General features: G+C 47.7%; 1 protein-coding gene across 7 annotated transcripts in view; it reads right to left on the bottom strand.

Annotated features, from left to right (window-relative positions):
* The window catches only part of ATXN1 (ataxin 1), a 412,322-nt gene that overhangs the window by 193,560 nt on the left and 195,565 nt on the right, over positions 1-23,197 (bottom strand). For 6 of the 7 annotated variants that reach the window (XM_042937838.1, XM_042937840.1, XM_042937841.1 and 3 more), the window contains exon 5: positions 1,662-1,722. The exons of the other annotated variant lie outside the window; for it this stretch is intronic. The gene's annotated coding sequence lies outside the window, so the exon portion shown is untranslated. The remainder of the gene's footprint in view (positions 1-1,661; positions 1,723-23,197) is intronic. 7 annotated transcript variants of the gene reach the window in all.

Raw genomic sequence — 23,197 nt, 5'->3', positions numbered from 1 at the left:
TGGGCTTTTCTTGGGTAAGATGAGAATATGGAAACCTTCAAGTTGCGCCCCCTAACAAATACACATTCCTGCGCTCCGTGCATCTGGGGACGGGACAGGAGGGTCAGGATTAGGGTAGGAAGCAGATGATCGCCAGTGAAGTAGCAAAGCCATGTTCCCGATTCCATTAGAAATCAAACCGTCTCTGTCCCCGATACGAAGCCATCGAGTTCTTTAATGATGACTCCCGTTAGGGTGGAAAGGAAGCTCCCACTCGTTACGATACGGTGATTAAGTTGCCAAGTGGGACGAAACAATAGACACAGCTTCTCAATACTACACTTGGACCATCCCACGCTGAGACGGAATGCTTTGGAAATACGCGCATTTGGCTCTCCGACCCCAATGAACCCGGTCCAGAGCCAGCTCTGGCACAGGCACCCTTGCAAGGACCGCAGATCAGCCCGCCTTCTGGGGTTCCCGAGGACGATCACCGTCTCACTCCTCTCTCCATCGTACTCCACAACAGCACTCTCATGTGAGAACCAGTACAACCTTTTTTTTTTTTTTAATGACGAAATGTTTCTCCGGAAGTGTCTATGACTGCACGTCAAATCTGTACTGCACCATCAGGAACTTGTGAGGCACTACTCTGCAGGTGCAGACAGTCCCGGGGGGTGGGGGTGGGGGGGGTGCAGGTCCGCAGCTGGCCAGCAGCCACCTGCAGGTGCAGCACGGTTTCTAGCTGCAGAACAGATGCACCGCTGAGTCTGGGCTCGTGTCGTGGCACTGGGGACGCGGCGGTTTGGGAGGCGCAAAGGAAAACATCGCCTCCCAGATGAGGTCTGTGACGGGAGTGTCCCGGGTACGCCCGCTCGGCCAACCCCTCTGGGTAGTAGCCAGGGAGGATTCCTAGAAAGTTAAATAGTTAAACAGCATCCCTCTTGATAGGTGCCTTAGAGGGATATTATCAGGTCAAACCACCTGCAGCCTTGTATCGTCAGAAAGGAGATTCCAAAGACGGTGCTGTGCCAGGTGGGGTCGGGTCGGGGGCGGCGGGGGGCGGGGGGGGGGGGGAAACCAGGGGAAATCACCACGCAGCTGGGAGTCAAGTGCATCTCATCACTCCAGCTCTACCGCTGTCTGAGAAGCCCCCGGACAGAGGATGAGAAGCCCTCTAGGCCTCAGCTGCCCCATGTGTACACAGGGCCTTTGCCAGATGGGCTCTAAGGTCCCATGTACCGTTCACATCCTATTATTCCCTGTCACGATACTCATGACACAGTGTGTCACATGAACAAAACGGACGGTTTGTCCTTGCCCACGGCTGTATTTCTGTGCAAGTCATGGGGGGAAAAACGAGAGCCTTCTCTCTTAATCTTCTCTGCTAGCTGCACAAGGTAACAGCGACGATGGTACTAATTCATAAGAGGCAAAACATGCGTGTGGCAAAAAGAAACGGCCGAAAGATACGAGAGAGAAGCCTTCCCTTCTGAAGGCAAGAGATCTGAACCTTTTAGTTCCAAGTGGGGGAAACTTCTAGAGAACACCTGCTATGAAGCACTTTTTCTTGGAGCATCACAATAACCGGATAAAATCTTGATGTGAAAATATAATTAAAAATACATACACGTTATGAAAGATAAAGTAAAAATATAGAAAAGAGTCAAAGGGTCACTCACCCTAGGAAAACGGCAGACTGGTTTCTTTTCACCAAGAAAAAGGACTAATTTCTTTGGAAAACTGGAAGAGAAAAAGATTTTAAATGAACAACATGAAGTCTGTATTAGAGGTCAGTGCAGGTGTGCAGGCCTAGAGATTATAAAAAATCCCAGCTCCCAGCACTTGGGCACTTAGTAGGTGCATGGCAAGTGTCTGATAGATGGTGGGCATCTGATTGTTTGGGCAACCACATGGATTTTGAAAACAGGAGCTTTCAACATTTAATATGCAGAAAGTAAGCATGTGCATGATTGTTTGTTTTAAGATTTATTTTTCAGAGAGAGAGAGCACAAGCAGGGAAGGGGCAGAAAGGGAGAGAATATCCGAAGCAGGCTCTGAGCTGACAGCGGTGAGCCCGACGCGGGCCTCGAACCCATGAACTGTGAGATCATGACGTGAGCCGAAGTCGGGTGCTAAACGGACCGAGCCACCCAGGCGCCCCGTGCAGGATTCCTTTATCACGAAATGCACGAACCTTGTGATGTATATGGTGGTGCCCGGGAAACCATTTTTCAGGTGGATCTGTTAAAATCCCATTTTTCAGGTGGACTGTCTGTGGTCCCACGGTGGGGCTAACTGAAGATGCCTTAATGAAGTGTACCCCATAACTGCCCTGTGCCCTCTCCCCACACCCCTTCCCCACCACAAAATGTACACCCACAACTCCGTGCACCCCCCGCTGAAGTCAGTAACCCCACAGGGATCTGTAATTGGGTTCCTAAGGGAATGTGGACTTGGTCGAGAGGCGCTGGAGGCCACATCTCGGGCCGACTGAGTAATCCCACGAAGAAGCCACGGCGTTTTGGGATCAAGTGTGGGAAAGAACGGAGAGGCTGTGAATGTTGGAAGCCTGAAAGACGAAGGGAGCTCAGGGGTGACTTCAACAGGCTGTGTAATCTCTGTCACATAAGGAACTCTGCTCAAGATCCAAGTTTTTAAAAATTTCCAGAGACTGTTTCCAAGACGCCTTTGCAGGCTTGGGAGGGAACGTGAGGCAGAGCTGGTCTAGCTCCCGACAGTGGCAAGTTTCACATGATCCCAGAGCATTTGGGAGTAAGTCTACGAGCTGGAAGAAGCCACTGCTTGCTTCTCCTCTCTTGCCCTACAAGGAAGAGAGCGCTGTGGCCGTTCAGACAGTAGGGACAGTCTCCTCCTCAGGACACCCACGGGTGGCAGATTCCCAGACCCAGTGTCTCAGAATCTCCAAGGCGCACCTCCCAGCCACAGAGAGAGAAACCTGCCTCCTAGACTTTCAGGCTGTGCTGGGGGACGGGAGGGCTCCCCAGACCACGTGGTTCCGCCTCTGGAGAAGTCCAAGGTCTACCTGAAAACACTCCAGGGTACCAACGCAGGAGCAAAAGAGGGTCCAACGCTGGTGCCATCTCTCAGCACCTTCTTTTTAAAGCAACACTTTAATAATCCGCTCACATAAATTAACCGTTTTCATCCTCACGGTGGCAAGATGTCTAGAGTCAGAACCACAGGGATCAGAAAAGCTGATTTTCGGAGTCGGACCCGAGTCGGCATCTCAGGTCAGTCGCACATCAGCTGTGGGACTCAAGGCGCCTACACGCTCAGGACCCTTTCTTTCCTCAGGGGCAATACTTGTACCCACCGTGTATCACGTTTCAAGCTCTCGGTGGGTGCTTGGGACGTAGAAGGCACTTAGGAGAAAGAAAACGCTTTGACGCTAGGTGACGCAACACATTTCTCTGTCTGCAGTGTCTTCTTCAATCCAGAAGACACAGGAGGGATTTTTATAATTTCGTAATTTATCAAAACGTGAGCACCTGTATTGCACTCTCTTTCTCTGCAACCCCTCAAAATTAGATGAGACAAATGAGAGCAAAGTAGAACATTTACCGTGAACAATTAGATAATATACACGAGGAAACAGCCCAAAGGAAGCAAATCAGCAGGCCCCACTAACAATCACTATGCACATTTTGGCTCACAAGGCTCTAGGCTCTTTCCTACACTCGAGTGCACAGAATTTATTAGACGTATACTTAAATAAGTAAAATTATATACATACCTATTGTTTAGTCATAGCATACTATGGTAGTATTCACATTGTTTTTCAGCCTGATAATATTTTACTTATTACATTACAAACTTCTTTTCCTATCAATAAATCCATCCCCATCATAATTCTTTTTAATTTTTCAGTTTAAAAATGTTTTTTCTTTCAAAGCAGGCTTCACGCCCGGTGTGGCGCCCAGTGTGGGGCTCAGACTCACAACCCTGAGATCGACACCTGAGCTGAGATCAAGTGTCATACGCTTAACTGACTGAGCCACCCAGGCGTCCCACCATCAAAATTCTTAAACTACAAGAGCAGCGCGTGGAAAGAATGAACCACTCGATAAACAGGGGCTAAATGTACAGTCTACCAAAGTGCCCCACATTTATGAGAAATGTGGTACAGAGTCTACCAGAGTGCCCCACATTTATGAGAAATGTGGTACCACGTGTGGTAGCACATGGTTCTTTCCTTTGACATTTTTGTCAAGATACAGAAAAAGCAGACGATATAAACACCAGAGGTCTTCACGAAAAATTGTTTGGGTTTGAGTGGGTGTCCCTTAGAAGACTACACACCGGCCCTAACACCACAGGGAATAATATCACAAAGGACAGCATTCAGCGAGTTTCCAATCTACTGGAAGGGGACAACACTTCAAAGCCCGGGGCCAATGACGGATAGAGGTGTCTACTCCAGCTACAAAATCGTAAGTGTGTCCTGTTTCAGTGTGATGACGGTAAAGTTACTTCATGACAGAAAGGTAAACCGAACATTGTAGATCCTCGAGTGGATCTGGGCTTAAAAATCATCATCGCGTTACATAAACTTCAAAACCTGAAAAACAATCAGAATTTACCATGTTTAGAAAACCTCCAGAGGTGGAGTGTTTGTGCAGCCTCCATAGTTCTAATCTAGCTTCCTTCTTGAAGGCAATGGTTGAGTTGCTAAAACATATGTGATACAGTTTTGCTTGAGTTGCACGACACATCCTCGTCCCTGATTGAGAAAATCGTGCCATACCTCGAAATGCGACGGACTGGCAAAATTTTAGGAAAATACCGCTTTTGAGGGGAGGCTCGGGAGTGGACGTATCCCTGCAGCCGGCAAAGAGCACGGGTGCTAATTCCTCCTCCAGTCGTTAACGTAATCAATCCTTCTAAGGATTGCCAGCACTGCCGGGACAAGCAGGCAGGACGTGGGGGACTGGCAGGGAGCAACAGAGAAAGACAGGACTTAACTGTGGCAGCAGAGGAATGCCAGATCTGACACCAACTGGGAAATCCCAGAGAGACCAAACGTGAAAAAACAAAGAAGAGAGACATCACCGTTTGACTTCTGAAACAGCCCATGAACAGGTGCTAGGCCACTTTGCATTCTACCTTCCAACCAAAGTTCCCCAAACTTCACCCGTCCCCTGTCCAGCTGATGCAATTTTTAGAGGAAGTGACGGTCTGTGAAGGACTCATGCTCTTGGAAGAGACTTCTACTGTTCTGTCTTGACCACATGAAGAGTCAACATTAGGAGATAAGAACACAGATCTTAAATTTTAGCCCTGGATGGAATCTGAAAAACATCTCCCCCGCTACTCACACTAGGGACGTTCTAGCACAGAATATGGGCTGTGCGACTCTTAACAGATCTCCTTTGATGGCAAAATTCAGGAGCCAGTGAGCTGTCCCTAGATCTGACAGTGAACGTCTTATAAGAACAGAGGTTTCGCTTTGCTTAACTCTCTTGTGGTCTCTGCTTTCTCTATGAGAAAGAACCAGAGGGCCGGGCCATGCTGTATGCTATGCTGTGTCTCCAAGGCTAAATGATGCGCATTCTTAAATTTGCTTTCAAGGGGTCCTTCCTATCTTCTGATGGTGCACGTGGGGTGGCCCAATACTCATTCCGTATCTCAGACCTGTAGAGACATGGAAAATTGTGCCTTAAATTCTAACATCTTCGTCCAACTGCATACCTCTGGCAATGATGATCTAGCCAGGAAAACTGTGCTAATACTCTACGTCCCGCACGTACAATCTATTTTTGGACTACTGACTTTGGAAATGCGTATCTTCTCATTGTACGATCATGTAGTATCATCCTAGGCAAACACACTGGATTCCTTAATATTAGCTACAAGCACGTCCTGAGTGTCCTGGCACCACGCATGTGGATTTTTATAAGAAAAGCTGCAGTAAAATAGCATTCTGTGCAACACACACAAAAGAGCACTTACTTTCACCAAATAAGCAGAAACTCCTTTTTCGGGTGGTTGTGGTTGTTTTTAATGTTTATTTATTTTTGAGGGAGACAGATCATGAGCAGGGGAGGGGCAGAGAGAGAGAGAGGTGGGGGGGGGGGGGAGACACAGAAAGCAAAGCAGGCTCCAGGCTCTGAGCTGTCAGCACAGAGCCCGACGCGGGGCTCAAACTCATGGACTGGGAGATCATGACGTGAGCCGAAGTCGGACACTGAACCGACTGAGCCACCCGGGCGCCCCTCAGGTTGTTTAATGGAGGCAGCAAGCAAGGATGCCCGAACAAAAGTTATTCAGGACATGCGGTGGTGAGCAGTGCTTTAGTTGCCCAACAGGTGCCAGGCAAGCATTCTCCAGGCAGAACAGCAGGACCAAAGTGCTGACAGTTGCAGCGACACAAAATGTAGCCTTGGCAAGTTGGTCTAACAATTACTTTGCATCATTCTGATTATGAGCCACAAGCATGCAATCAACAGCACAGAGACGATCTTAAATGATCTCCATCAGCATTTTACTTTACTTATCAAAGCGTGGCAGATGGAACACACTCTCATCTGACCTCAACGCAATGTTAATGACCCAGACACAAAGAATGCCAAGGAACAACAGCGGTGCGAGAGCACTGGCCTTGCTGGGGGCCATCGGTTACAATAGATGCACTTTATTTCGTTCAGTTTTTCCATTTATTACCTCACCGTAGAAAAAGTAATATTTGTGCGTTTCTCATCTGGTAAATTTATCCACAGTCTAACTCATTGTAAGGATTTAAGTAAGTTTACAGATTCCTCCAGACTTAATATTGTGTGTCATACATCGCTCTACAAGGAGCACATCCCGTATTCCAAAATGCATCTTTGTGGGTACACATCTCCCCCACTAAACTGCAGCCCAGCTCTGAGAGCCTGGAATTTACATCATTTATTTCTGTTTTCCCAACACCTAGCCCAGTGCCTGGCATATAAAATACGCAGAAATGAATGAATTCTCACCGGGCCATAAACAAGAAGGCATGCACGAATGACACCAAGTTGTTCTGAGAAGTCCCTAGAACTTCAAGGGGCAAGATCTGAATTGCAGAATTTATCTTCACATTGGAATGGTAAATACATATGAAGAAATATAGTGGAGATCTGCTCTTGGGAAGTAAAAATATACAAATATCAAAACAAAAACATACCCTTATACCGAGGGAAGACAATCATTTGCAAAACGGCCCTCCCACTAGATCTAACCTCAACAGCAAAGCCTGTAACAGAAGAGGGGGATAGTATCTGGGGACTGGTTTTCAAGGAGAGTAATTATAATCACAATAGGTTGGAGTACCAGCTCTTGGAGAGAAATACTGATTGCTAGATTATGGGGGAGATTTTTCCTTCTCAAAAAGTAAAGAAAAAGGACCACAAAGTTCTTAATATATCAGCACTATTACAACTAATGCCTGTCACTTCACTGACACATTTCAGTTGGGGCAGTAAGATTCCATGAAATGGGACAGAGATTCTATATTTGCCTTTATTAAAAAAAAATTTTTAATGTTTATTTTTGAGAGAGAGAGAGACACACACACACACACACACACACACACAGAATCCAAAGCAGGCTCCAGGCTCTGAGCTGTCAGCACAGAGCCGGATGTGGGACTCAAACTCACGAACTGCGAGATTATGACCTGAGCCGAAGTCAGATGCCCAAAAGACTGAGACACCCAAGCACTCGTATATTTTGCCTTTAGATAAATATTATATCTGCAATAAAATGTGACATCTCGCCAGGTGCATCCATTATCAGGATCCTATTTGGATTATACAAATGACTGCCCTACCAACCACTGTGTATAAGGAAACGTTTTCAGGTAGATGCTACTCCCAGCTTGATGATTTCTTGGGTATCTGTGTTTGTGAGGGTGTGTGTGTGGTGGTGTGTGTGTGTGGGGGGGGGGGATTTTCTAGTGGTCTCAAAGGATATTATATACAATGTAATAAAGATATACAATATCTTTAAAAAATGTTTTTTTAATGTTTTATTTATTTTTGAGAGAGAGAGAGACAGAGTATGAGTGGGGGAAGGGCAGAGGGAGAGGGAGACACAGAATCCGAAGCAGGTTCCAGGCTCCCAGCTGTCGGCACAGAGCCCGACATGGGACTCGAACCCACGAACCGTGAGATCATGACCTGAGCTGAAGCCGACGCTTAACGACCCAGGCGCCCCTCTATACAATATCTTATACCCAATGTTTACTATTCTTGAATTGCCAAAACACACTACGTAGACTTTTCAAAGGCAGTGTCCATATACCTGAACGATTCTTCGAGCAGTTAGCGTAAGTTTATTGTAAGCAACGCCAAAAGGCTAAACAGAAGACGAAACAAAGTCAGCAAACAGCAGGATCTCAAAATTCCGGAGCCGGGCAGTCACTGCCTTAGCAAAGCCACCCCTCTGACTTGGGGGGAGGGAGCAAGAGAAGCCGATGCTATTTTTAGGGTGAAAGGCAGCATATTTTTCATGCTCTACACTTTAGGGCCCTGTCCGGGCTGCAGCCTCCGTCACTGAGTTAGAGACCAAGGCTCCTTCACCAAAGTTCAATGTGAATAGGACCTGGCAAGGGGGAAAGGGAAGAGTTAGATACTCCGGCTCTCAAATGTGCTGCCTGCGTCAGGGACGTTTCAGGCACATCGGACAGTGGCACAGGAGGTGCCCCGATCAAATCACAAAGGCCTTAAGGACATAATTTTGGGACACATAGCTGGAGTTCAGGAAATACTTTAAAAACTGTAATACTCATATCTATATGATCTTTATAGTTTTCAAAGTGCTCACTATAGAATGAAAACGCAGTGTCAACATCTCTGTATCATAGACAGGACGTTTAACATGGCACCTTTCAAGTGTCGACAACAGCCAAGGGCTGGCAAACTTTTTCAGGAAACGGCCAGGTAGCAAACGTTTCAGGGCCCGATGATCTCCATCGCGACCGCTCAGCTCCACCCACTGCGGCACCGCAGAAGCCACAGACAATACGATCCCGATGGGCGTGGCTGTGTTGCAATAAAACTTTATTTACAAAAACGGGTACGGGTGGGAATTGGCCCACAGGCCAGAGTTTGTCAACCCCTGGTCCAGAATATCATGATGCTGGGAAATGATAAGACATCATCTCTGCTTCTCCTCTTCCTCATAATAGATTGTGTGTTCGTTTATGTGAACATTAACAAAGGGAACGTCACTCAAGTGGACTTGGGAGACTGGAAGGGGAGCTGTACTACTCAACATCAATCGTCGGAAAATTGTCCATTACAGACCCCGAGGCGAGAATCAGCAGCAGGAAAGAGTCAACAATCGCGGGTCCCACCAGGGAAAGATGCACCTCACAGCTCTGGCTAGCACTCAACCACCCCTCGAACACTCAGCCAGTGAGAAACACTCATGACCTTGAACTCGTGCTCTTCTCCAATAGATTTTCATCCCAAACAACTCCTCCCAACGTCCTCCTGTTCCATAAAATAACGTCCCTTTCTTTTGTGTGCTGGACTTGCCCATGGTTTTGCCGTAGCTTCCATGCCCCCAACAGCTGCTCTTTGCTATTCCCGATAAACCCATTTTTGCCAACAAAGAACTGAAAGTTTTATTTTTAAGGTTAATACCTCAGCACAAAGTTAGATGGCAATAACGTCCAGTAGTCAAAAGCTGTGAATGGCTTATGTTGGCGGTATCCACCATTAAACTTCCCCCACAATAAGCAGCAAGGGCAAATTTTTCAGTATGAGGTGGAGTTTTACAGACGGGCAAGTCTCCGTGCATTATCCCTGCATTAACGTACGTGCAAATAGGATAGAATAGACATTCCCACAGAACGTCAGATAAATGTCCAGTAGCCTCTTGAAGTAGTGTACTATCCAGGTAATCAAGACGAGCGCTGTGCAACCACAAAAAACAAACAACCTGATTAAAAACTGGGCAAAGGAACTGAATGGACATTCCTCCCCAGAAGACATACGACCGGCCAACCGGCACACGAAAAGCTGCTCGATATCTCTCGTCATTAGGGGAGTGCAGATCAAAACCACAATGAGACCATTCACACCCCAGGAGGATGGCTATACACATGACAACAACAAACACAAAGCAATGAAAACAGAAGACAACACGTGTTGGCCAGGATGTGGAAAAATCGTAACCCTCGCGCACGGCCGGTGAGAACGAGAAATGGTGCGTCTGCTGTGCAAAACAGGATGGAGGTCCTTCCAAAAATTCAGCGCGGAATTACCACACGGTCCAGCAATTCCACTTCTGGATGTGTGCCCGAAAGATGTGCAAGCTGGGGGTCGAACACACGTTTGTGTATACCCAGGTTTACGGCAGCACGATGCACAAAACCCACGAGGCAGAAGCAGCGGCTCAAGTGTGAATAAAGAAAATGTGGTAGATAATACAAAGGAATACTACTCAGCCTTAAATAGGCCAGAAACTCTGACACGGGCCGCAACATGCACAAACCCCGAGGACGTTTGCTAAGTGAAATGAGCCAGCCACAAAAAGACAAACACTGCAGGATTCCACCTGTATGCGGTACCCAGAATAGTAAAAGCCATAGAGATAAAAAGTGGAGCAGGGGATGCCTGGAGGTGGTGGCGGGAGGGGTGAATGGGGATTTACTGCTTAATGAGTCCAGAGTTTCAGTTTGGGAAGATGAAAAGCATTCTGGAGATAGATGGAGGGGGACGGCTGCACAGCAGTGTGAATGTACTTGACAGCCGTGAACTGCTACTTAAAAATAGTAAATTCTAGGGGCGCCTGGGTGGCTCAGTCGGTTAAGTGTCCGACTTCAGCTCAGGTGATGATCTCGCAGTCTGTGAGTTCGAGCCCCGCGTCGGGCTCTGTGCTGACCGCTCAGAGCCTGGAACCTGCTTTGGATTCTGTGTGTCCCTCTCTCTGTCCCACCCCTGCTGGCATTCTCCCTCTCTCTCGCTCTCTCTCTTAAAAATAAATATGAAAAAAATAGAAAATTCAATGTTACATACATTTTCTCACAATTAAAAAAAAAAAAAAAAAAAAACTTTGTGAGCACTTGGCCCTCCATGGGAGCTTTTCAAATGATCTCTTTGGACCAGGAAAACCCAAAGACAGCCAAGTGAGCCTTGCGTGAGATGGCTGGTTTATGGCAGGCCGCTAAGGAATTTGAGGGTTCTCGGAAATCAGTTAAAATCTGAGAGCCTTCACATCTAGGAATCATTTGGACTAAAAGAGAATATGAGGGCTTCTGTGATTCAGGGGGAACTCCGCACGGATTTGTGATATGGGCAGGATTCACGCAATATTCTTTCTGAGTGCTATATCCCCAGAGACGCGACTCGACAGTGGGTCAGGAGGAGAGTCGATTACAGGCAGGAGTAAAAGTTAGGGACGGAAGGCCACAGGGAAGGGCAAAGAAAGGTAAAAGAAATCCCTGTAATGAAGGCAAAGCAACCCCATCTTTTATGAGAACAGTGAAAAACTCACAATCTCCAGGTAAGAGGAAGTCTCTGTCTCCATCCCTAACCTCGCTCTCCTTGGTCACACATGTGTGACCACCTTTCACGGACTGGCATGAAATGTAAGCTCTTCTGAGTCTAATTCTGCAGAACACTCCATACCGCACAGCACGCCTAAGAGGTGACCTCATGAAAACTATCTTTATTTCGCGTTAGTCCAGGATTACTCAGGTGTCATCCTTGCAAAAGTCAAGCTAATATGGGGCTGCATTACCTGCGCCAATCATGAGGCCGAGTCATGGTTTCTCAGCCAGAGGAAGATGATACCACTTCTTCCCACAGTTTCGATACGAAGTAGGAAGATACCTCCAAGCTAGCCCAGCCCTAAGAGAGGAGAAAAGTCTGGCAGCCACGTTGTTGATATACGACATTAGTGACTACCCTTAGGTGAGGACGAGTCTTCCCACACTACACAAACCAGATAGAAGGCTGTGTCATTTCCAGCTCAGTTATCCAGAATGACCATCAGAGTGTCCATATACCTCAGCTACCCACAACGTTTTCTGGTGACCAGAGTTTTTACCAACCTGCAGTAGAACGTAGTTTTCATTGGAGGGCACACATCTCTATTAGAACCATTTTTACAGTTCTTGTCAGGGAATTCAAAGCAGGAAACAGAAACGTGTATATGAAAAAAAAAAAAAAAGACAAAAAAAGAAAAAAAAAAAGACTTGCAGGGTAAGGGTTTATGCCAGATTTTTAGACAGCTAAAGCCAGCAACGTGCAGAAAAATGTTCAGTAACTAGCTGGAGGGGACAGAAAAGCCGTGATCTGTAGTGTTTGCAGGTATCTGTAGTCTAAACATTCCTACCATGGCCAATGTTAAGCATGCAGTATAATGCCCACCTGCTCTCAAAATTCCTCAAAACCTAAGAGTTGGCTTGGGAGTGGCAGCATGAACCGGCCCCAACACACCACTGGCTGAAACCCATTTCCCTCATCCCGCCAAGATCCATAAACCCCGTTTCGTATCTAAAATAACCACCCCCCCCCCCCACCAAGCTAAAGTCCATCATTAATCACGCCTCTTTCCATCTACCAAAAGATATCTGTTCTCACCGCCACATCTTTTTCTTGTCTTTTCTTTTTTAAGTCTCCTCCTCTGGAATAAAGCTCACTCAAGTTCAATCTTATGTAGGGAGGCTTCTTCAACTGCTCTGAGACAGCACTGGCTCTTCTCTATTTGGAATTTCTACAGCGCTTACGGTCTACTGTCCTCCCACTGGATTCTAGGAGGCCGGGTTCCATGAGGGCAGGGGACGTTCTCACAGTGCTAACTAAGCACAGCGCAGGGTCTGACCCGGCCTGAACTGAATGCAACCCGCTGGCATGACTGGTGGGGCCGACTATCCAGGCAGTTCCAGTGAGCTAGCTCACCAGCTGCTCACCCCTGTGCACGCCAAACTCTCACAAAAGGAGGCAGGGAACGAATACTTGTTGAGCGTTAAAATTTCTGCAAGCCCCGGTACCCGGAACTTGGCTCCCAACACCATTCCTCAATCAAAGGAATCGGGGCTAACTGGAGAAATGGCGGATTCCAAGATGGTGGCAGGGAACCGTCAAGGTGGGCATGAAGATGTTCAGAAACAAAAACACAACGACGGGAGCGTATCAAAGGGAGACAGGAGACAGAATCCCTCATGTTCTTGAAAGAGCTGCCAATGGCCCAAACTCACGCAACTGGCCCAACAAAGCACACAGCGTTGTACTAGATCATAACCTGAAGTAGAAAACAAACGCCCACGAGTTCATACTGATAAAGAAATGACTAAATAAATAAGACACCAGTCTCCTTGGTGTGGGTTCTTTCCCAAGATGGGGGCGTGCGTGAAAAGAGTAACTTTAAAATGTCGAAACCTGACAAACACCACCTCAGCTGGGCAAGATCAAGCGCCAGGTGGTCATGGGAAGTCACGCTGAGGGTAGGCGCCCTTGACGTCTACGCTCTGTAGATGGCGATTTCCCAACTCTGAGAAATGCTCATCAGTCATTTTGTAGAATGCCCCTCAAGTGGGGTTTTTCTAATCGTAACAAAAACATAGGAAAAACCCCATTTGAGGGGCATTCCAGAAAACGACCGATTGGCACTCCTCAGAATTGTCAAGGTCATCAAAAACAAGTCAGAGAAACTGTCACGTTCAGCGGAGCCGAAGGACACACGATGGGGAATGCAGTGTGGTTTCCTGAAGGGATCTTAGCACAGAAAAGGGACGTCAGGTGAAAATTACAGAAATGTGAATGAAATAGAGACTTGACTTACTTACTACGACGACGACGACTATCACTACTGCTACTACTAATGAATTGCTCTCTTGTCAAGTGACTTACATGGATTATTTTGCTTCATCCCCACAATGCTGTAAAATGGCTCCACTCCCCTTTTACAAAGGGCGACAACCACGCTCTAACTATCCACCCCAAGGTAACAGAGTTAGTCACTCGTGGAACTCAAGTTGAAACTCACAATGAATTCTTCTACAACTTTCAGAAGTTGGAACTTCATGAATCTTCACAACAGCCCCATAAAGCCAGGTAGCGCTGTCATGATTTCCTGTCCGCGAGAGGAAACCTCACGAGGAGGACGCTGGGTGAGTTACCCCTACATGGCACAACCAGAATCAGAATTACAAGGGACTTGAATCCTAAGGACCCAAAACAACACACGTGGTATCTCCGTTAAGAACCTGCCTTGCAGCATCGGCCTCACGATGCGCTATTGAAATAAAAGATAACGGTAACCACAGCAAACACTGAAGAGTATATAGTATGTGCCGGTTACTTTACAAATATCAACTCGCTCAGCCCTCCCAACAACCCAGAGAGATAGGTTCTATTATGATCCCCATTGTACAGATGGGAACACTGAGGCACAAGGAGGTGAAATCAGGTGAATGGATGGGTACTAAGTGTACAACTCTTTCAACTTCTCCGGATGTTTCAAATTATGTTTAAAGGAGCCTCCCGTGAACCACTGTGCCTGGTCATCATAAAAAGGCTTCTCAGGGATTGTTTATTTGACCCAAATGTATACGTATCTGATTATTTTTTTGGCATCCCGCTTTTTAAAAATTAGTTTCCTGATTTCTCCTTTTAACTTCTTTTACCTAAAAGCTTCCTCCCACCCATCCCGCAGTGAGAGACGTACATCTTGCCAATGTGCTGCAATTAGGCTGTTAAGTAACCGACTTGAGGCCAATGTTCATTCATTAGAAAAAAAAAAAAGCCATACGTAATACGAGTTCTAGGCTCTGCAGAGCGTTAAACTTCACACGGACCCTCCAATCATCTTCGGGGCTTGGATGGATTTCAACGCTGTCCTTATCATAGACCAAAAAAATACATCATTGTTGTTCCAGTCGGTAAACATCTCAGTTAAGTGGCACATTTATAATGCATTTATTTCTTTCACCATTTCCATGAAGTTGCTCATTTACTCACTCTACCTGCGATTCGTACTTGGGCCTCAGCTACCTGAGGACCTCTTCTTGGTTTGCTTCACATGAGGTTTTTCTTGAGATAGGAGTCAATGAAATGATTTAGAAAAAAAAAAAAAAAAACGTGCCTCTTCCGATTCCAATATCAGATTGTTACTATCTTTTGTAAAAGTTAAAATCTGTTTCGGATCGTTTTAGGTGTGCACGGTCCTGAGTTCAGACGCGTGGCCAATTCATCAGTGCTGGCAAATGTTAAGACTGCCCGGGCTGTTGTCTTGCTTTCCCACCCCGCAAATCAACAGCTTCCCCCAAAGGCCCCAAGAAAGGAGCGTTTCCGTTCTGCCGGGCGAGGCCACCACGGGCCAGCACCAGCTCTCTGCTGACCTCAGAGAAGGGCTCCGAGTGCAAGAGTAGCTGTGGCTTGGAAACACGCTCTCATCGGAAAAGAAGCATGGTCCGGGCCCAAACAGACTCTGCTGGCAGAGAAAGTCTCGCTTCTCAGGAAGCATGTGCACTTCTCAGTCTGCCAACCTAATCGTGGTGAGCTGTAGGTAGCTGCAGAAACTGGCCAGATGGGTGCATTTGGTGAAAGCCCTTTGAAGTCATTACATTCCTCTGACCTGCACACGAAATATGCCCACCGGGGACAAGAATTCCCTCTCTTCTCTGCACCTCCACGACCCGGACTCCCCATGACAGTGAGAAGCTCGAAGTGCTCAGGGTACCAAGTTTGGAGCCAACGCCGGCGGGGGGGCCTGGAGGCCTTGGACAAACTTCTTAACCTCAGCGTGCTCAGACACAGAAGTTGCAAAACAACGGTTAAAGGGTTAATATGTTGACCAGCATTCCGCAAGGATACTGGCACAAAGTTAAGTACTATATCGGCATTTGCTATTAGAGGCATTTGCTATTAGAGACAAACGTCCAAACAGTTCATTGTTACCAGTGATTCCAAAGTAATGAACCCGACCACCCCTCCCCCCCGCCTCACTGTCCTTCACCTGCCCACCCATCCAGGGTCGACTCATTTAAGACCCGCACCGATTCCAATGTCATAAGGCCTGGTCACCCAGGGCAGCGGTAGCAGCAGACAGAAACCCTTATTTGCAAGACTAATGTGCTTCTCCAGATGAAATGTATAGCTAACCGTGCAGTCCACTTCTCCTTTTCTTAATAAGGGTTTTTCACATGCAGATTTTATCATCATGCTTACTTCCTCTCTTTTCTTGTAGTATTAAACATCTTTTCCCTTTCAGCTCTGTCCCACCCTACTGCTGAATTTTAAAAAAGGAAAGAAAAAGCAAACCAGCCAACTAGCTCGGAGGCCTCAGTATTTTGCTCTCAACTTCACGCTGCTGATAATACACGCTGCCGTGGCAGTTTAACGGAGAATTGGGATCTAATGAGAAAAGATAAGAGAGGAACGCAGATCAAGGAACTCCCGAAAACCAGCCCCAAATAGTGTCACCAAGGCCTGGTGGCCTCCGAGCTTATTAAACAGACCGCCTCTCACTAAGGGGCATGCAATTCGCCTGCAGTCCTTGCTTTAAAACTATTAGGTCACCCTCACATCGGATTACCTTTAAACAAGGACATTCTGTAACCAGGGATCCACCTAGGTGGCTTAGTCATCCGATGGGCCTCAAGGTCACCGGCTTGAGTAACAGGATGAGAATGACCTCATTCACCCACTATAGAGCCGTTATGTCACCAATCAATACGGGAGGCCTCTGAACATCACCAACAAAGACTTCTCGAGGGAGCACCTTGCACACATCAGAAGCAAATTGCACCCTTAAAGGCAGATGACACACGGAACACAGAAAGACCCGTTCTGCAAAGCAACAGCCTTTGTTTGGTTTGGGAGAAGCAGCACTCCAGCCCCGGAAACAGGGAGAGAGAAGAGAGAATCCATACAACAGAAACAGAGCGCTGTCTCCACTCTCTCTCTGACGTGACATTTCCCCCCACTTTCCCTCTTGAACGCAGGATGCATCTTCTGGGGTCTCACCAGGCAGGAGGGAAGACAAAAACGGAGGTATAATTACTGGGGGCTGTGATGCGGGGGACCAAGAAACAGCAGCCCTCCGCCAAGAACCGATCCCACAATGCACTGGCGGAGAAACCAGTCACACTGACCGTAACAGACACCGGAGACTGCTTACTCTGTCATTGTTCGATTTAATTTACAAACATTAACTCATCTGGCCCTCCCATCAACCCGCAGCAATAGGTGCTATTATCGTTCCCATTGCACAGACGGGGAACACTGAGGCACGACGAAGTGAAGCAAGGTGCCTAAAATGTCACACAGGCCGCAGAGTCACCAACAGCAGCAACAGGCACCAGGGGAAGTTACTTGTGTGGGTTTTTGCACGTGCTCGATCCTTTTCGTGAAGAACTATCCCACATATTTAATCCCAAAATGCTCTCCTGTCAGACAGAGAGGGGTCCGACCTATCTCTGTGGAATGAAGGTGGGAATAACTGACTCTAATTAATCCTTAAATCACTCCGTGAGGCAGACCGATGGCATACAACTAACCTCGGCTTCAGGTGAGAAAAAAGAAGTGCAGGGAATCCAAAGGACTTGTCTTGGGCCACATGGCTTTATTTCTTACTTTTTTTCATACCGCTTTAAATACGAGCTCTCGCTCGACTTACCGGCGGTTCTTTGATCTTCCAACTGCGAAAGGTTTTGAAGAACGCAAAATCTTTTTGCCTACACTCAGAACAGAAGGGAGGTGAAGGAGGCGCTAGCCTGGTGGACGGAGGCTGGGGCCGGCCCCCCAGCCCACGGGGCTCCGCGGAGTGTAGCCGGAGAAGCAGCATGGCCCGCACCGCTGCCAGCACCCCGGCCCCAGCAAAGCACAGGAGCAGACGGGACTCTGCCCAAACCCCCCTGGATCTTGGGCAGAGGACGACCATCTCCAAGTCCCATGGGTATAGGACGCCATTCTCTCTCCCTCCTACCCGGTTCTCCTCCCTCTCAATAGACATGGGGCTCAGAGACACCCTTTCCTGGCCTCCTTTCTCGTGCACCTCTTTGCGTTTCCTTCTTTGGGGCTGTTCTGTATCTGTTCCCTTTTCGGCCCTGGGGGTTTCCCCGGCCGATCACTGGAAACGGGGCAACCTCTTGTGACCTACTTTTTCATCACCAACCGGAGCAGAAGAGGGCCGACTGTGCTCGGGGACCTTTCTGGGTCTCTCTAGGCCTGGGCACCGTGGATCAAGTCTGGGATTCTTGGAAGTGGGAGACTTGATCCCAACAGTGGTGGCCAAGCCGGTCGGGGGGAGGGCGCAGTTTCACAAGGACGGGACTGCAGGCAAATCTGTGTCCTGTCGCCCTGCATCTCAGTAGGCAGAAGGCGCTGGGCATCACGGATCGTCAGAGCCCGAGGGCACCTCTGTGCCTTCAGTCCAGCCTCCGCAGTCGACAAACAGGGAAGCTGTGTCCCACCCACACTGGGCGACTTAGCTCAGGGTCTGCAATCGGCACGGGTTGAACGAGGGATTTCCGACCTCCTGCCCCTGAGCACCCGAAACCATAAAGGGCAAAAGTAGGGCGTGAACAGAAGGACCTTCGTGAGATGCCAAATGATGCAAGACGGTAAGATGCTCAGGCTCTGGATTCATAGACGCATCTGTGTAAACTTCTCTCTCAAGGCCCTTTATGGAAAATAAAATAAATCCTACTGCCCAGAATCACCCGAAGGCTTACCAAGTGTTTTAAGGCCCTCTGATGCAAAGTGCAACCCCGAGAGGTTAAAAAAAAAGATAACCCTTTCCCGGCTGCCCACGTCTCTCTGGAACGTGTGATGGGTGAATGGGGGAGAGACCCGAGAGGCGCCCAGGCCTCCCAGGGGCCCCCTGCTTCTGCCTGAATGTGAGACACAGCCGCCCGATCATTAGCATACCAGATTTGCATTCACTCCAGATGAGATTTCATCACCGCATCATATTTATTCATCCCTTAATATAAATCCAAATTGCTCTCTCCAAATAGCAGAGAGCACTGTGCTTCGGTAAGGGGAAAGAGAAAAATGATCGCGGTAAGAGATACACAGCGTTTTCTCCTCCTCTCCCTCCCCCGTGCTGTGCCCTTCCCTGCCTCATCCCAGGGCTCAGAAGACACGCCTCGGTCTTTGGTTGTCTCATGGTAGAGGGGCTCTTGGTGAAGGGAAAATACGGTAGCCCTCAACCCTCCCAAATACTGTGGGAGCTCCTTGTCAGTCCCACTGGAGGTGAGCCCCAGTGCCCTCCCAGCAGCCAAATGTAACTCCCTAGCAGACCAAAGGCTACAACCTCTTAAAGAAGACAATCTTGGGGCGCTTGGGGGGCTCAGTTGGTTAAGCGTCCGACTCTTGATTTCAACTCAGGCCATGATCTCACAGTTCGTGGGATCAAGCCCTGCCTCGGGCTCTGCACTGACAGTAGGGAGCCTGCTTGGGATTCTCTCTCTCCCTCTCCCTCTCTGCCCTTACCCGCTCTCTCTCTCTCTCTCTCTCTCTCAAAATAAATACATAAACTTAAAAAAATAAACAAAGAAGACAATCATGTGTCTGAACCTGGAAAAGTCTGCTTGGAAATAAAGAACTTTTTTTTTTTTTAACAGAAGTGAGACATTAACATAGGATGTCCACAAATGGTCTTTGGGAATGCCAGCACACAGAGTTCAGGAAATGAAGGAGACACAAAGCACACAGGGCCACATTGCTTTCTGCTTGTCCCTTTCCACCACCTCCTTCTGCCGGGGAAGTGGCATATCACCGGAACTGCCTGCCTGCTTTGCCTGAGAAGAAATTTATGGTGCCTTGTCTTGTGAAGGGACAATTAGTAGCATTATCTAGAAGGGTACATTCCAGGGGCACCTGGGTGGCTCAGTCGGTTGAGCGTCCGACTTCGGCTCAGGTCATGATCTCACGGTTCGTGAGTTCGAGCCCCTCGTCGGGCTCTGTGCTGACAGGTCAGAGCCTGGAGCCTGCTTCGGATTCTGTGTCTCCCTCTCTCTCTCTGCCCCTTCCTCACTTGCGCTCTGTCTCTCTCTGTCTCTCAAAAATAAATAAACATTAAGAAAAAAAAAAAAACACAAAACATTAGAAGGGTACATTCCTGAGTGTTGTTTCTGATTCTTTTTAGGTGGGGACCGGACATGCATTTCTCCCATGTGCCAGCGTGTATTTTTAAAATAGTAAAAATCTTAAAAGTAATCCCTCTTATCGGCCTGCGTGTATTGTAAAGGAAGGTTCGCTTAAGACTCCTTACGGGAAAGCACACTCCAAGAAAAAGACTGGCCAACTACCTGTAAACTGAACTCCTAACTGTGCCTTGAACCAGGGCATCTGTGACAAATTTTATCCAGTAATTGTGTTTTCATGGGTCCTAACCACTATGATTTCACTATGATTTCTTTCTCAAGAAAGAGTACAAGGATGGTCAGACTTCAGAGGAATTTAGACGGTGTCGAGTGTCTTCAGAAGTTCACGTTCAAGCTGAAAATGGACCCTTAAAAATTAACCCTAACTTCTGGGCCTGGGGTTAGATACCAATGACTTCCCACACGGTCACTGAAGATGCTGGTAGCTGGCTTCCCTAGCTTACAGGACTGGAGCCAAAAGCAACAGAGGTTGTCACCCCTGAACCCTAACTCCACCACAGCATGTGAAAAACCTAACGAAATACAACGTCCTGACCAAGAATTCCTCTTCATGACGGGCCTGAAATATTCAAGACGTTCAGAGAAACATTAGGGAATTGGACCGCGAGTTAGGAAATTCCAGTCCCGGGTCTGCCACCAGCTCGCGGCTGGGCCTGAGCAAGTCCCAGGACTTCTCGGGCCTCCGCGTGGAAGTCAGCAAAGCCAGGGAGTTCACGGATTTCTAAAGTCACCCGCATTCTCTGAGCCTCTGCTTCCAAGCTTCTTGTCTTTCCCTTTGCCAGCAGGGACCGAGAGTGTTAGAAAGGTTGTGCCTCTGACCCCAGAGGAATGTGACAAGGGCCTTCCTTGCATTGTTCCCACAGTGACCAGCGCCAGCTGTCCAGGCAGGCCGGCCAAGTTATGGCGCACGACTGGGGCCGCTGTGTGGACTCCCCCCCCTCTCCAGGCCTCCCCACTTCCTCGGGGCCCCTGTCTGCAGGTGGGCACCCTCCCCGGAACACAACAATGGGTCTGTGATCTTTAATAAACAACAGTTGAGGGTTTAAAATCTGGAGTGCAGCCATAATGGCCTGAGGCTCCCCCTGATCTCAGCGGGAGGGGTGCAGGTAAGTCTTTGCTTCTCCACATCTCCGAACCTACCTCTGGAGGGGGCAACGGGGTCAGTGCACCTAGAGACGGCAGGCAGTTTTCCAAGCATGCTGGCATGCGATGATGTGAAGGGAAGTCCTGCTAAAAGAAGGGACTCCGGTGAGAGATCTCCACCAGAGACTCTTGGGGTGAGCCCCGATTTGCAAACAGGCAGTTCTGAGCAGGTGCGGCGATGAAGAGTTTCCTTTTTGCCTGCAGCCTTGTGTCTGAGATACTAATAAGGGAAGATCACTGGAAAGCATTACCATTATTTTTAGCTTTTCTAAGGGAGGGAGGAGTTTTTTGAAAGGGCAAGATGGAAAGGAATTTAGGGCAAGGGTGTGTGTGGGGAGAGAGGAGAAAAGATTAGGAAAAAGGAGGGCTTGCAGGAGACACACACAGCTCCTTCCTCCTTCCTTGACCGATGGCTGCGGCCAAGACCACATCGAGGACGTGAGGTCCACATATCTGGAGGCAAAGAAGTGCCCGGAAGGAAATCACTTTTCTCTACGCATGGCAAACGTGTACTTCATCCTGTGGGATGTTTTTTTTTGTTTTTTTTTTTCTTTTTTATCTTTTAAATGTAGCAGATGAGGCCAGTCACAGAAGCCTTCTTGGAAAAGGGCTTGAAAATTCATGCTGGATTTGAATGTGGCTCCAGCACAAACCCCAAAGAAATACCCTGTCTGGATGTACGGAGATCATGAATGTTCCAGATTCATAGGAGATGGAGAAATTCCTCCTAAATGACCTTACAACTTTAAAATAGCAAGGTGGAGGGGCGCCTGGGCAGCTCAGTCAGTTAAGCGTCCGACTTCAGCTCCGGTCATCTCACGGTTTGCGGGTTCGAGCCCCGCGTCGGGCTCTGTGCTGACAGCTTGGAGCCTGGAGCCTGCTTCGGATTCTGTGTCCTCTCTCTCTCTCTCTCTCTCCCTTCCACTGCTCACGCCCTGTGTCTTTCTTTCAAAAATAAATAAACATTAAAAAATATTTTTTAAATAACAAGGTGGAGTCCAGCAGCTTCTGGGGTGACCAAAATATGGGCCAAGAACATAACATTTCGAGGGAGGGTTTCTTTTCTTTTCCTTCTTCCTTTTTTCTTTTTCTTTTCTTTTTCTTTTTTTTTTTTTTTTTTTTGGCAATAGGTAGTACAAAGTCTCCTTAATGAGCTGCAAAAGCTAAGGCATGAATTCCTCAATTCAGAGGCCTGGTAATTGCTGAAACCACAGCGCAAATGCCACCTGGTTCCTAAGGATCCTTCTAAAACACAGACCACTTCACCACGACCTGTTTGCCTGCTACAATTTCTGAAGCAAGATCGCAACACAGTCAAGTCCTCAACCCTGCGGCGTGGCCGACCCGGGCCCGGAGCTGACAAAGGAACACGAGATTGGGTGTCCCACGTCCAAAATAGGACCGAACGGGGCGTCTGTGCTCTAGGAGAAGAGTGGCTGTATTTTGTTTAATGGAACTAAATTTGTGCCCATTTAAATCACGAGCAGGTGGCACTCAGTAGCAAAGGAAGCCCTGAAAATATTCACATTCAGTGAATGCAGTCGTATGTATAATTAGCTGAAATTTTATTTTAAAGTATTCTAATCTTTTGTACTGTTTTTTTTTTTTTTTTTTTTTTTTTTTACAATCCAAACTGGTGAGGAACAGAGAGCAGCTTCTGAACGTATTATGAAAGCACACAGCCACTGTATTATCTGTACATGTTTTAAAAAACAAAACAAAAAATGGGGAAGGCGTCCGAAAGTCTCTAATAGCACATATGTTAGGATCACACCGGCGGGAAGGGCACGCTTTCTTCCAGAGGAATGAGTCTGTTGTTCGGGAGAGATAAGTGAGCTCCACAATAGCATCTAGGAGAAGAGCGGACGGGAAGAATGAAATGCATCCATTCTGGAAGCCTAACATTCCCTCTCGACGGGTTCGTGGAAAATTTCAAACGAGTCCCAAAGAACGACAGAGCAC

This window comes from Panthera leo, chromosome B2, assembly GCF_018350215.1.
Source record: "Panthera leo isolate Ple1 chromosome B2, P.leo_Ple1_pat1.1, whole genome shotgun sequence".
NCBI classification, from domain to species: Eukaryota; Metazoa; Chordata; class Mammalia; order Carnivora; family Felidae; genus Panthera; species Panthera leo.
This window is presented reverse-complemented; position numbering and strand designations above follow the sequence as displayed.